Here is a 15,209-nt window from a genome sequence, read left to right as displayed (position 1 = left end):
GGGGGGAGGGGAGAGGGGGATAGATAGAGGGGGTGGATGGGAATAGATAGATAGAGGGTGTGTGGGGGGGGGATAGATGGTGTGTGGGGAGATAGATAGATAAAGAGGCGGGTGGAGGATGGGTGGATGAAGTGGTGTGGGGGGATGGACTGATGGGTGGGTGGACGAAGGGTTCTTCCTGGGGATGGATGGATGGGTGGATGAAAGGATGGCTGAAGGGATGGATGGATTGATGGACGGGTGGGTGAATGGATGGATGGGTCAGTGGGTGGATGAAGGGCTCTGCCAGGGGATGGATGGGTGGGTGGATGGCTGGGCGAAGGGATGGATGTAGGGATGGGTGGATTGATGAACGAAGGGATGGATGGATGGATGAACGGATGGGTGGGTGGACGAAGGACTCTGCCTGGAGACAGATGGGTGGGTGGGTGGCTGGATGAAGGGATGAGTGGGTGGATGAAGGGGTGGATGGATGGATCAGTGGGTGGATGAAGGGCTCTGCCAGGGGACGGACATGTGGGTGGGTGGTTGGACGAAGGGATGGATGGATGGATGGGTGGATAGATAGGTGGGTGGATGAAGGGCTGAATGGGTGGATGGATGAAGAGATGGATGGATGGATCGGTGGGTGGATGAAGGTCTCTGCCAAGGGACGGACATGTGGGTGGGTGGCTGGACGAAGGGATGGATGGATGGACGGGTGGGTGGGTGGATGAAGGGATGGATGATGGATGGACGGGTGGGTGGGTGGACGGATGGATCGGTGGGTGGACGAAGGACTCTGCCAGGGGATGGGTGGATTGATGGGTGGATAGATGAAGGGATGGATGGATGGATGAGTGGGTGGATGAAGGGCTCTGTCAGGGGACGGACATGTGGGTGGGTGGCTGGACGAAGGGATGGGTGGATTGATGGGTGGATAGATAGGTGGGGGGATGAAAGGCTGAATGGGTGGATGGATGAAGAGATGGATGGATTGATGGGTGGGTGGATAGATAGGTGGGTGGATGAAGGGATGGATGGATCGTTGGGTGGATGAAGGACTCTGCCAGGGGATGGGAGGATAGATGGGTGGATGGATGAAGGGATGGATGGATTGATGGGCAGGTGGATGTAGGCTCTGCCAGGGGACGGACGTGTGGGTGGGTGGCTGGACGAAGGGATGGATGGATGGATGGATGGATTGATGGATGGATAGATAGGTGGGTGGATGAAGGGCTGAATGGGTGGATGGATGAAGGGATGGATGGATTGATGGGCGAGTGTATGAAGGCTCTTCCAGGGGACGGGCGTGTGGGTGGGTAGCCCGCTCTCATCCCACACCGTACAGCCCCTGTGATCTCACTGCTCTGACTCTGGGGTCACCTCGCCACGCTGAGCTGGGGTGTGTCACCTGGAGCAACCACATCTGGGGCCATGTGCATGTTACATGTACCACATGCTAGGACATCAGAGAGCCAGTGGCAGGTCCTCTAATCTGGGGAGGAGAGGGTGCTGGGGGGGAACAGGGGGTGTAATACCCCGCATCTCTCTCTCTCTCACACACACACACACATCAAGCATCACACAACTGTCCACCAGACAGCAACAGGACCTGAGATGTGGAGGCCCCACTGTAAATCAGAAGCAACTCCAGGGGGCAGACTCGGGATGGATGGCGACTGCCATGGGGGCCGGGCTTGGGGGGGGCAGGGCCTGGGGGGCTGCTTTGGTTGTTGGTGACACAAGGGGGATGTATCATCTCGTAGGATGGGGGAATTCAATGGTTTAACTTCTTGGGGGGTGGGGGAGCTGAAGATGCTCCTTGCCTGGGGCACCATGCGATCTAGCGCCGGACATGGGGGGATGGATGGATGGACGGACGGCAGCATCTGGGCACAGGTGGACAGACAGATGGATGGGGGGTTGTGGGGCGGGGTGGGTGGGTGGAGGATGCGTGTGGGGCTGGGTGGATGGATTGTGTGTGGATGGAGGGGACTGGGCAGATGGGGGGCTATATGTGGGGCTGGGCGGATGGATGGGCAGATGGAGGGGTGGTGGGTGGATGTGGGGCTGTGTGGGGGGCTGTGTGGATGGACGGATGGATGGGGGGCTGTGTGGGTCTGGGTAGATGGACGGACAGATGGGGGGACTGTGTGTGGGGCTGGGTGAATGGATGGACGGATGAGGGGGTGGTCGGATGAGGGATTGCATGTGGGGCTGAGTGGATGGATGGGCAGATGTGGGGTTGTGTGTGGGGCTCGGTGGATGAACGGATGGATGGGGGCTCTGTGTGGGGCTGGGTGAATGGATGGACGGATGGTGTGGGGGCTGGGCGGATGGAGGGGCTGCATGTGGGGCTGGGTGGAAGAACCGATTGGCTGTGCCGAACAGCACACTCCGTGGGGTCAGTGCCCCACAGCTCTGGCACCAGGACCCCCCCATCCCCCAGCTGGGTCTGAGCCCCCCAGCCCTGGCCCCGGGCTCACCCCAGCTCTGTCCTTGAGGCCCGGCCCAGGGCCGGCTGCCGGCTAACGAGCAGGTGCAGATAGAGCCGGGCCGATAAGATCCAGGGGGCAGGGCCGGGACACAGGGGGCCCATTCAACCCTGAAGGACGCGACCCACGGAGCGGAACGGTTCCCCTGGCCTCCAACCAGAGCCTCACCCTAGATTTCACCGGGGGGGGCACCACTCCATAGAATAGCCGGGACCTTCCCAAATGACCCCTCCAGCTCTGCGCCTGTGTCCCCCCCCGCCCCCCCCAGCCCGCATCACTCGCCCTCCATCTCCCATTCGCGGTGGGGACGCCCGTGGGACCTGGGGAGGGAGGGGGTCAGGGTAGCAGCAGAGAACATGAGGATTCTTCTGCTCAGAGGGCGGGGCCTTGAGGTGTCTGGGCGGGGCCTAGGGAAGGGGCGTGGCCTTGTCAGCTAGGAGGCGTGGCTGGAGAAAAGGTGAAAATGGGGCAAAAGTTCATCATTGAGGTCATGGTGGGAGTTAGCTCTGACACCCCCACTCTCCTCCCAGAGCGGGGCAGAGAACCCAGGAGTCCTGGCTCCCAGCCCCCCCTGCTTTAACCCACCAGCCCTCACTCGCCTCCCAGAGCGGGGGAGAGAACCCAGGAGTCCTGGCTCCCAACCTCGCCTGCTCTGACCCACCAGCCCTCACTCGCCTCCCAGAGCCGGGGAGAGAACCCAGGAGTCCTGGCTCCCAGCCCCCCCTGCTCTAACCACCAGCCCCCACTCCCCTCCCAGAGCCGGGGAGAGAACCCAGGAGTCCTGGCTCCCAGCCCCCCTGCTCTAACCACCAGCCCCCACTGGCCTCCCAGAGCCGGGCAGAGAACCCAGGAGTCCTGGCTCCCAGCCCCCCTGCTCTAAACCATCAGCCCCGACTCCCCTCCCAGAGCTAGGGAGAGAACCCAGGAGTCCTGGCTCCCAGCCCCCCCTGCTCTGACCCACCAGCCCCCACTCCCCTCCCAGAGCTGGGGAGAGAACCCAGGAGTCCTGGCTCCCAGCCCCCCTGCTCTAACCACCAGCCCCCACTGCCCTCCCAGAACCAGGGAGAGAACCCAGGAGTCCTGGCTCCGAGCGCCCCCTGCTCTAACCACCAGCCCCCACTCCCCTCCCAGAGTTGGGGAGAGAACCCAGGAGTCCTGGCTCCCAGCCCCCCCTGCTCTAACCACCAGCCCCCACTCCCTTCCCAGAGCCAGGGAGAGAACCCAGGAGTCCTGGCTCCCAGCCCCCCCTGCTCTGACCCACGAGACCCCACTCCCCTCCCAGAGCCGGGGAGAGACCCCAGGAGTCCTGGCTCCCAGTCTCTGTGTATGGAAAGGGATGGGAGCTAAGGTGGTAGGAAGTGGGGGGGCTGGTGCAGAGGGAATCTATGGGGTGTTATTCTCCCCCCCCCCCCCAGGAGAAGGCCGGGGAAAACCCAGCGGAAGAATCCAGGAACTGCACCCCCTTCCTGGTACCAAACTGGTTGAACTGGTCCAGCCTGCTGCGGTGTGGCCACTGGCACAGCAGAGCCCTGGGGCGAACGCACCCTCATGTTCCTCTGGCCCCATCTGTCCCCTTCCCCCCCCCCGGCCCCCAGCCCTTCCCATGCACCACAGATCAGTATACCCAGAGACAGTGTCCCCTCCCAGAGCCAGGGAGAGAACCCAGGAGTCCTGGCTCCCAGCCCCCCTGCTGTCACCACCAGCCCCCACTCCCCTCCCAGAGCCGGGGAAGAGAACCCAGGAGTCCTGGCTTCCAGCCCCCCCTGCTCTAACCCATCAGCCCCCACTCCCCTCCCAGAGCCGGGGAAGAGAACCCAGGAGTCCTGGCTCTCAGCCCCCCCTGCTCTAAACACCAGCCCCCACTCCCCTCCCAGAGCCGGGGAGAGAACCCAGGAGTCCTGGCTCCCAGACCCCCCTGCTCTAACTCACAAGCCCCCACTCCCCTCCCAGAGCCAGGGAGAGAACCCAGGAGTCCTGGCACCCAGCCCCCACCATTAGATCATATAGCTCAATGTAGGATGGGCTGACCCAGTTCCCTCTGTCCCCAGGAGTGACCCCGTGGGTCAGCAGCTCCCAAAGCCACTTCTAGGGTGGCTGAGTTGCCTCCCCACACAACCGGGTCAAATGCCGAGTGCCTGATTCCCCAATGACTCAGATCGGCCTGGCTCCCAACCCTCATGTGCTAACCACTACACCCCACTCCCCTCCCAGAGCCGGGGAGAGAACCCAGGAGTCCTGGCTCCCTCCCCCCATAACCACTAGCCCCTACAGCTGTGTTTTATCATGTAGCCTGGATTCCTGGATTCTTTCTCCTTCTCCCTCATATCATGGACATCTACCGTCTGTCTCCTCCCTCCGGATGCCTGGGTCCCTTCTCTCCCCGGCACCCCCACCTCCAGATCTGGGGCTCTGCACCCTGCTCTGGGTACCACGCCTGTCTCCTCTTCCGCCACCCCCTCCACTCCCGGTTTAGGTCTAGCCTCTCTCCTCCGCCTCCCCGGACACCTCCCCGCCCCCCTCCCGGACGCCAGGGTCCTATGCCCCCTCCCCCTGCAGAGATAGGGGGTTGCCTGGGGAAAGATTCGCCCTGAGAAGTTTGGGGGCCTTGCAAACAGGCCTTCCTGACCCCTTCCCTGGTGCAGCAGGGAGCATGGGCGTGAAAGCCATGGTGCTCAAACCCCCTTCGATCCCATGCTGGGTTGGGGGGGTTCACAGTGGGAGCCAGGATAGTAGAGGCTGGTGGGTTAGAGCAGGGGGGACTGGGAGCCAGGACTCCTGGGTTCTCTCCCTGGCTCTAGGAAGGGAGTGGGGGCTGGTGGGTTGAACCGGGGGGAGGGGTGGGGCTGGGAGCCAGGACTCCTGGGTTCTAATCCCAGCTCCGCCCTGACTCAGCTGCATAACCTTGACCACATCTCATCCTTTGCCCGTGCCTCAGTTTCCCCACCTGCGAAACTGGGCTAATGAGAGGCTGCCTGAAGGCGAATCATCTGTTCCACACATACCCGCCCCACAGCTGGCTCCCCGGGAAGGATTGGGCACCAGCCCCGCTCCCCTGACCCAGCAAGCGACACCCCCACCCCGCCGGTGTGATTCAGTCAGCTGGAAATAGCTGGTTTCTGGGGGAAGACAGCCCCGCCTGGATCAGTCGCATGCCACCAGGACAAACAAGTTTGGCCCAGATTCCCAGCACATGGCCTAGAACGGAGCTGGCCAGGGACCTGGGGGGTGCAGCTGGAGTTTTGGGGTCCCGGGACTGGGGGTTCACTCTGGGTTTCGGGAAGTTAAAGGGGGCAAGATTCAGATTGGGGGAGGCAAAGGGTCAGGAAGGCGGGTGGTGTTGAGGGGAGGTGTCAGATTTTGAGGGGTTCAGCGGAAGATTTGGGGTGCAGGGTTGGAGCTGACAGGCCAGAAGGGTCGGCGAGAGTTTGGGGGGCAGATTTTGGGGGGGGGGGGGTTGCTGGAGTTTTCAGGGCGAGGCGCTGAATGGAGTCAGGGCAGGAAGTTGGGGGGCTGGGAGGGAATTCACATGCCATCTTGGTGGGGCCAAATTTTAAGGGGGTGAAGGGTCAGTCTAGGAGCAAGACTGGGGAGATGGCTCATGGGTCGGGGTAAGATTAGGGGGGAGACTCAGGAGGGCTCAGAAGCAAGTTTTGGGACTCGGATTACAGGGGTCAGGGTGACCTGGTGGGGAAGGTTTGGGTGACTGGGTGTGAATTTGGGGGGATCGTTCTGTGGGGGGGGTGGGACAAGTTTGGGGGGAAGGCTCAGGATGCTGGGGGGTTTGGCTGTGGGGGGAGAGTTGGGTGAGTTTTGGGGAGGTTTGGAGGAACAGGGGGTGAGTTTTGGGGCAGGTTCAGAGGGATAGGTTGGGGGAGGGTCCGGGGGGCCAGGTGAGTTTGGGGGGAAGGCTCAGGGGACTGAAGGGGTTGGCAGTGGGGGGAAGGCTCGGGGGAGGTTTGGGGGAAGAGGGGGTGAGTCTGGGGGCAAGTTCAAAGGGATAGGTTGGGGGAGGGCTCAGGGGACTGAGGTGTTGGTTGTGGGGGGAGGTTCGGGGGAGGTTTGGGGGGGACAGGGAGTGAGTTTGGGGGCAGGTTTGGAGGGATAGATTGGGGGAGGGTTCGGGGGGGCCAGGTGAGCTTCGGGGGGGAAGGCTCAGGGGATTGAGGGGTTGGCTGTGGGGGGAAGGCTCGGGGGAAGGTTTGGAGGAACAGGGGGTGAGTTTGGGGGCAGGTTTGGAGGGATAGGTTGGGGGGCTGGGTGAGTTTGGGGGGGAAGGCTCAGGGGACTGAAGGGGTTGGCTGTGGGGGGAAGGTTCGGGGGAGGTTTGGGGGAAGAGGGGGTGAGTTTGGGGGCAGGTTCGGAGGGATAGGTTGGGGAGGTTTGGGGGAGTCAGGGGGAGATTGGGGGGCAGGCTCAGGGGACTGAGGGGGTCGGCTGTGGGGGGAAGGCTCGGGGGAGGTTTCGGGGAACGGAGGTGAGCTTGGGGGTAGGTTCACAGGGATAGGATGGGGAGGTTTGGGGGCAGGTTCAGAGGGATAGGTTGGGGGAGGTTTGGGGGGTCAGGGGGAGTTTGGGGGGAAGGCTCAGGGGACTGAAGCGGCTAGCTGTGGGGGGAAGGCTCGGGGGAGGCTTGGAGGAACAGGGGGTGAGTTTGGGGGCAGGTTCAGAGGGATAGGTTGGGGAGGTTTGGGGGGGTCAGGGGACTGAGGGGGTTGGTTGTGGGGGGAAGGCTCGGGCGAGATTTGGGGGAACAGGGGGTGAGTCTCAGGGCAGGTTCAGAGGGATAGGTTGGGGAGGTTCAGCGGGTCAGGGGGGGTTGGGGGGAAGGCTCAGGGGACTGAGGGGGTTGGTTGTGGGGGGAAGGCTCGGGGAGGTTTGGGGGCTCAGGGGGAGTTTGGGGGGAAGGCTCAGGGGACTGAAGCGGCTGGCTGTGGGGGGAAGGCTCGGGGGAGGTTTGGAGGAACGGGGTGAGTTTGGGGGCAGATTAGAGGGATAGGTTGGGGAGGTTTGGGGGGGTCAGGGGACTGAGGGGGTTGGTTGTGGGGGGAAGGCTCGGGGAGGTTTGGGGGCTCAGGGGGAGTTTAGGGGGAAGGCTCAGGGGACTGAGGGGGTTGGCTGTGGGGAGAAGGCTCGGGGAGGTTTGGGGGAACAGGGGGTGAGTCTGGGGGCAGGTTCAGAGGGATAGGTTGGGGGAGGTTTGGGGGGGTCAGGGGAATTTGGGGGGAAGGCTCAGGGGGACTGAGGGGTTTGGCTGTGGGGGGAAGGTTTGGGGGGAGGTTTGGAGGAACAGGGGGTGAGTCTGGGGGCAGATTCAGAGGGATAGGTTGGGGGACAGTTTGGGGGGATGGGTGAGTTTGGGGGGAGTTTGCAGGCAGGTTCGGAGGGATAGGACGGAGGGGTCCAGGGGGGCTGAGTGACTCTGGGGGCGAGTGGGATGAATTGGGGGGGTAGCCCAGGGGTGTGTGGATATGGCAGAAAGGGTTCAGCATCCTGGAGGAATTTGGGGACTCCTGGGTTAGGCAGTGGGGACACCTCGATGGTGAGGGGCTGTGCTCACACAGGCCAGCACCCCACACAGCCCCAGGGAACCCCCCCCCACACACACACACCCCAGGAAAACCCTGAACAACAAAACCACAATAAACGGCCGATGTTGCAACTCCAGGTGTGTGTCCAAGGGAGGGGCCAGGCAGCCCCTGGATTAAAGGGGGTAAAGTCCAGTCTGTCTCCCTGGCTGCCATGGGTCAGCCAGCTCCGGGAGGGGAGTGGGGGCTGGCGGTTAGAGCAGCAGGGGGCTGGGAGCCAGGACTCCTGGGTTCTCTCCCGGCTCTGGAAGGGCAGTGGGGGCTGGTGGTTAGAGCAGGGGGGGCTGGGAGCCAGGACTCCTGGGTTCTCTCCCCGGCTCTGGGAGGGGAGTGGGGGCTGGTGGGTCAGAGCAGGGGGGCTGGGAGCCAGGACTCCTGGGTTCTCTCCCCAGCTCTGGGAGCGGAGTGGGGGCTGGTGGTTAGAGCAGGGGGAGCTGGGAGCCAGGACTCCTGGGTTCTCTCCCTGGCTCTGGGAGGGGAGTGGGGGCTGGTGGTTAGAGCAGGGGGGGCTGGGAGCCAGGACTCCTGGGTTCTCTCCCCGGCTCTGGGAGGGGAGTGGGGGCTGATGGATTGGGGCTGGGAGCCAGGACTCCTGGGTTCTCTCCCCGGCTCTGGGAGGGGAGTGGGGGCTGATGGATTGGGGCTGGGAGCCAGGACTCCTGGGTTCTCTCCCCGGCTCTGGGAGGGTAGTGGGGGCTGGTGGTTAGAGCAGGGAGGGCTGGGAGCCAGGACTCCTGGGTTCTCTGCCCGGCTCTGGGAGGGAAGTGGGGGCTGGTGGTTAGAGCAGGGAGGGCTGGGAGCCAGGACTCCTGGGTTCTCTCCCCGGCTCTGGGAGGGGAGTGGGGGCTGATGGATTGGGGCTGGGAGCCAGGACTCCTGGGTTCTCTCCCCGGCTCCAGGATGGGAGTGGGGGTTGCATGGGGAGGGGCCGGTTTGATTGGGCCCCAGGGTGCCGGGAGCAGAGGCCAGAGGAGAGGGATTAAAGCAGGCGGATCCCGGCCCCTCGCCCTGCCCCCAGGTCACAGGCAGGCTGGGGCTGGAGCCGTCTCCTCTGGGCCCAGCCGGCTCTGGCTTCCCCGAGCCGGATCCGGATTGCGGGAGGCCTGGCGCTGAAGGGCCGTCCCACTGGGCTGGGGAAAGACAAACAGAGTGTGCCCCAGCCTGGGCCCACACCTGATTCTCCCCAGTGCCAATCGGGAGTCACTCCACTGGCGCCGGTTCCCCCTCGCTAACCCCACTGCCAATCCGGAGTCATTCCACTGGCGCCGGTTCCCCCTCGCTAACCCCACTGCCAATCCGGAGTCATTCCACTGGCGCCGGTTCCCCCTCGCTAACCCCACTGCCAATCCGGAGTCATTCCACTGGGGCCGGTTCCCCCTCACTAACCCCACTGCCAATCCGGAGTCATTCCACTGGGGCCGGTTCCCCCTCGCTAACCCCACTGCCAATCCGGAGTCATTCCACTGGCGCCGGTTCCCCCTCGCTAACCCCACTGCCAATCCGGAGTCATTCCACTGGCGCCGGTTCCCCCGCGCTAACCCCAGTGCCATTCAGGAGTCACTCTACTGGCGCCGGTTCCCCCTCGCTAACCCCACTGCCAATCCGGAGTCACTCCACTGGCGCCGGTTCCCCCGCGCTAACCCCAGTGCCATTCAGGAGTCACTCCACTGGGGCCGGTTCCCCCTCGCTAACCCCACTGCCAATCCGGAGTCATTCCACTGGGGCCGGTTCCCCCTCGCTAACCCCACTGCCAATCCGGAGTCATTCCACTGGCGCCGGTTCCCCCTTGCTAACCCCACTGCCAATCCGGAGTCATTCCACTGGCGCCGGTTCCCCCGCGCTAACCCCAGTGCCATTCAGGAGTCACTCCACTGGCGCCAGTTCCCCCTCGCTAACCCCACTGCCAATCCGGAGTCACTCCACTGGCGCCGGTTCCCCCGCGCTAACCCCAGTGCCATTCAGGAGTCACTCCACTGGCGTCGGTTCCCCCTCGCTAACCCCACTGCCAATCCGGAGTCACTCCACTGGCGCCAGTTCCCCCGCGCTAACCCCAGTGCCAAACCAGAGTCACTCCACTGGGGCTGGTTCCCCCTTACTCACCCAGTTGTGAATCTTGAGTCACTCCACTGAGGCCATTGTGTTGCCTACAGATACAACAAGGATTAAACATTTGTCAGTTCAGGGCCTAGGGTCTAGGCGATGGTTTTTTCACAAAGCGGTGGGAGGGGAGCAGGGGCTGATGGGTTAGAGCGGGGGCGGGGAGCCCGGACTCCTGGGTTCTTTCCCGGGCTCTGGGAGGGGAGTGGGATCTAGTGGGTTAGAACAGGGGGGGCTGGGAGCCAGGACTCCTGGGTTCTTTCCCGGGCTCTGGGAGGGGAGTGGGATCTAGTGGGTTAGAGCAGGGGGGGCTGGGAGCCAGGACTCCTGGGTTCTCTTCCCAGCTCTGGGAGGGGTAAGGGGCCTGGTGGTTAGAGCAGGGGCAGCTGGGAGCCGGGACTCCTGGGTTCTTTCCCGGGCTCTGGGAGGGGAGTGGCATCTAGTGGGTTAGAGCAGGGGGGGCTGGGAGTCAGGACTCCTGGGTTCTCTCTCCAGCTCAGGGAGGGGAGGGGGGCTGGGAGCCAGGACTCCTGGGTTCTCTCTCCAGCTCGGGGAGGGGAGGGGGGCTGAGAGCCAGGACTCCTGGGTTCTCTCTCCAGCTCGGGGAGGGGAGGGGAGAGGGGCTGGGAGCCCGGACTCCTGGGTTCCATGGGGACAGCGGGAAGGGAGGGGGAGGTTGTGATGAGCCGTCTGGGCTCCCCGGTAACCAGCTGCTTTTCTTAGCGCTGTTGTTTGGTCTTGGAACCGGTTCAGTCCCAGCAGCCCCAGGGCCAGCTGCTTCCGCCCCCCCGCGCCAGGCCTGTGCCCCACCCCTCACCAGCGGGGGCGGCCTTGGCTTCGCAGGTGCATTGCGCGGCGGGTGGGGAACAAGCGCCCCCGTGCGGCGGAGGGCGGAACTGCGCCCAGGCTACCCTGCAGGGGCTGTGTGTGTATGGGGGCGGTGACACCACCCACCCCCATCGGGGTAAGGGGGGGACCCACAAATCCGTCCTCTCTTGTCATGCCCGCAGCCGGCTCTGCCCCGTTCCCGGACACTCACGGCCAAAGGCAGCGGGGGTCAAATGGTTACAACGGGGGCTGGGAGCCCGGACTCCTGGGTTCTCTCCCCAGCTCTGGGAGGGGAGTGGGGGCTGGTGGGTTAGAGCAGGGGGGCTGGCAGCCAGGACTCCTGGGTTCTCTCCCCAGCTCTGGGAGGGGAGTGGGGGCTGGTGGGTTGGAGCGGGGGATGGGAGCCAGGACTCCTGGGTTCTCTCCCTGGCTCTGGGAGGGGAGTGGGGGCTTGTGGGTTAGAGCAGAGGGGGCTGGAAGCCAGGACTCCTGGGTTCTCTCCCTGGCTCTGGGAGGGGAGTGGGGGCTTGTGGGTTAGAGAAAGGGGGGCTGGAAGCCAGGACTCCTGGGTTCCCTACCAGTGTCAGGAGGGGAGGGTGCTTACCACCCCCTGCCGGTGCCCTTTGATTCCCCAAAGCTGGCCAGAAGGGATTTGGCTAATGGCCTTTGACAGGCCCCGGGGCCCCCGGGAGCTAATCTGGGGCGCTAATGTTGCCCTGGGCAGATTGCCTGGCCCCAGAGCTAATTCCCAGAGCCGGGCGCGGGTGGCAGGGCTCGGAGGGGGGGGGAATTGATGCCTGAGGTGCCCGGCACTCAGGCCCAGCGGGCCAGCATGGAGTGAACCCCTGGGGGGGGCAGCCAGAACCCCACCCCGGACGCAGCCCCCTCCCGCTTCGGCTGATCCTGTCCCGTAAGTCCCTTGGGGAGGGGAGACCCTGGTGTGGGCGGGTGAGGGGGGGTCTGTGTGTCACTGTTTGCCCCCCTGCCACATTGGGGTGCTCCTTTAAGGGGGGGCAGGGAGGGAGTGGCTGGAAAGTTAGGGGAAGGAGTGAAGGGGTGAATAGGACCATGGGGGGCAACCAGGGAATGGGAGGGGGCCTTGGGGGGGTAGGGGTGGGATGAGGGTCTGGGGGGGTCTGGTAGAGGGGAAGTGGGGGAGGGGAAGTGGCTATGGGGAAAGGACGGGTGGGGCGTGTAGGGGGAGGGGAGGGAAGGGAGAGTTGGTAGAGAGGGAGTGGGGGAGGGGTCGGTGTCGGTGGGGGGGCGGAAGAGGAGGAGGGGTTGGAGACATTTGGGGGAGGGCTGAGTTTGGGGGGGAGCAGGTGCGGGGGTGGTCATGTTGTGAGGGAGGAGTGGATGTGGCGGGAGAGGTCAGGGAAGGGAGGGGAGGAGTCAGTGGGGTGGGGCAGGTCTTTATTTGGGGAGGAGGGGGAGGCTGTGGGGCAGGCGCAGGAGGGGAGGTGGCTGTGAGGGGGTGGGGAGGTCTCTGTGGGGGAGGGGGAGGCTGTGGGGCAGGCGCAGGAGGGGAGGTGGCTGTGAGGGGGTGGGGAGGTCTCTCTGGGGAGGAGGGGGAGGCTGTGGGGCAGGCGCAGGAGGGGAAGTGGCTGTGAGGGGGTGGGCAGGTCTCTCTGGGGAGAAGTGGGAGGCTGTGGGGCAGGCACAGGAGGGGAGGTGGCTGTGAGGGGGTGGGGAGGTCTCTCTGGGGAGGAGGGGGAGGCTGTGGGGCAGGCGCAGGAGGGGAGGTGGCTGTGAGGGGGTGGGCAGGTCTCTCTGGGGAGAAGGGGGAGGTTGTGGGGCAGGCGCAGGAGGGGAGGTGGCTGTGAGGGGGTGGGGAGGTCTCTGTGGGGGAGGGGGAGGCTGTGGGGCAGGCGCAGGAGGGGAGGTGGCTGTGAGGGGGTGGGGAGGTCTCTCTGGGGAGAAGTGGGAGGCTGTGGGGCAGGCACAGGAGGGGAGGTGGCTGTGAGGGGGTGGGGAGGTCTCTGTGGGGGAGGGGGAGGCTGTGGGGCAGGCACAGGAGGGGAGGTGGCTGTGAGGGGGTGGGGGGGGGCTCTGTGGGGGAGGGGGAGGCTGTGGGGCAGGCACAGGAGGGGAGGTGGCTGTGAGGGGGTAGGGAGGTCTCTCTGGGGGGAAGGGGGAGGCTGTGGGGCAGGCACAGGAGGGGAGGTGGCTGTGAGGGGGTGGGGAGGTCTCTGTGGGGGGAAGGGGGAGGCTGTGGGGCAGGCACAGGAGGGGAGGTGGCTGTGAGGGGGTGGGGAGGTCTCTGTGGGGAGGTGGGGGAGGCTGTGGGGCAGGCGCAGGAGGGGTGGTGGCTGTGAGGGGGTGGGGAGGTCTCTCTGGGGAGGAGGGGGAGGCTGTGGGGCAGGCACAGGAGGGGAGGTGGTTGTGAGGGGGTGGGGAGGTCTCTCTGGGGAGGAAGGGGAGGCTGTGGGGCAGGCGCAGGAGGGGAGGTGGCTGTGAGGGGGTGGGGAGGTCTCTCTGGGGAGGAGGGGGAGGCTGTGGGGCAGGCGCAGGAGGGGAGGTGGCTGTGAGAGGGTGGGGAGGTCTCTGTGGGGAGGAGGGGAGGCTGTGGGGCAGGTGCAGGAGGGGAGGTGGCTGTGAGGGGGTGGGGAGGTCTCTGGGGGGAGGAGGGGGAGGCTGTGGGGCAGGCGCAGGAGGGGAGGTGGCTGTGAGGGGGTGGGGAGGTCTCTCTGGGGAGGAGGGGGAGGCTGTGGGGCAGGCGCAGGAGGGGAGGTGGCTGTGAGGGGGTGGGGAGGTCTCTCTGGGGGGAAAGGGGGAGGCTGTGGGGCAGGCGCAGGAGGGGAGGTGGCTGTGAGGGGGTGGGGAGGTCTCTCTGGGGGGAAAGGGGGAGGCTGTGGGGCAGGCGCAGGAGGGGAGGTGGCTGTGAGGGGGTGGGGAGGTCTCTCTGGGGAGGAGGGGGAGGCTGTGGGGCAGGCGCAGGAGGGGAGGTGGCTGTGAGGGGGTGGGCAGGTCTCTGTGGGGAGAAGGGGGAGGCTGTGGGGCAGGCGCAGGAGGGGAGGTGGCTGTGAGGGGGTGGGGAGGTCTCTCTGGGGGGAAAGGGGGAGGCTGTGGGGCAGGCGCAGGAGGGGAGGTGGCTGTGAGGGGGTGGGGAGGTCTCTCTGGGGAGGAGGGGGAGGCTGTGGGGCAGGCGCAGGAGGGGAGGTGGCTGTGAGGGGGTGGGGAGGTCTCTCTGGGGAGAAGTGGGAGGCTGTGGGGCAGGCGCAGGAGGGGAGGTGGCTGTGAGGGGGTGGGGAGGTCTCTCTGGGGAGGAGGGGGAGGCTGTGGGGCAGGCGCAGGAGGGGAGGTGGCTGTGAGGGGGTGGGGAGGTCTCTGTGGGGGAGGGGGAGGCTGTGGGGCAGGCGCAGGAGGGGAGGTGGCTGTGAGGGGGTGGGGAGGTCTCTCTGGGGAGAAGTGGGAGGCTGTGGGGCAGGCACGGGGGGGAGGTGGCTGTGAGGGGTGGGGAGGGGCAGGTGGATGGGAGAGATTGCGCAGGGGTTGGAGAGATACCCCATAGTGTGATCACTGCATTGTGGGGCACGGGGTGGGGGGACAGTCCTGCTCCAGGCCACCACTGATGTGACACCCCTGTGCCCTCCGGCCGGGGGGGGGCTAGTGCGACTCGCACTAGTGACCGTGAAATCGGCTTACACGCCGCACAGATTAGCAGAGTTTTGGATTCCCCAGCCCCTACCCCCATGAGATCGGCCAGGTCCCCGGGTGCCACCCAGAGCCGGGGGGCTGACCAGGCCGCAGGGAATTCTGGGAGTGCTGGGGCCAGTCGCCCCACACACACACCCCGCCCCGACACCCCAGCCGTCATTTGGCTCAAGGAGGTCTTAGGTTTTGGGGGTGCGCAGTGTGAGGGAGCTGGCGGGAAAGACGGAGGCTCCCCAAGAAATGTTCACACGCGTGTGCTGAATAGATCCATGCCCCGTGTGTGCACGAATGCCCTAAATAGCTCCATACTGCGCACAAGTGTGTCCTCGCATGGATACACGCACACACTCAGGCCAAGCACACTCCTCCAGAAACCTGTGCCCTGCAAACCGGGACACACGCTAACACACGTGCACAGACATGAGGGTGCAAACACAGGCCTGCCCAGACCTGCGGACCCAGAGGGAAAGAGACCAACGCTCCACACACACAATCTCATGTGCAAATGACACACGTGCGCAAGCCTATGGAAAATGCCATGCAAACCCAGGTGCGTGTGAGCACACGC

This window comes from Gopherus flavomarginatus, chromosome 23 (assembly GCF_025201925.1).
Source record: "Gopherus flavomarginatus isolate rGopFla2 chromosome 23, rGopFla2.mat.asm, whole genome shotgun sequence".
Taxonomy (NCBI): domain Eukaryota; kingdom Metazoa; phylum Chordata; order Testudines; family Testudinidae; genus Gopherus; species Gopherus flavomarginatus.
The sequence above is the reverse complement of the archived record's forward strand: the minus strand, read 5'-3'. Positions refer to the sequence as shown.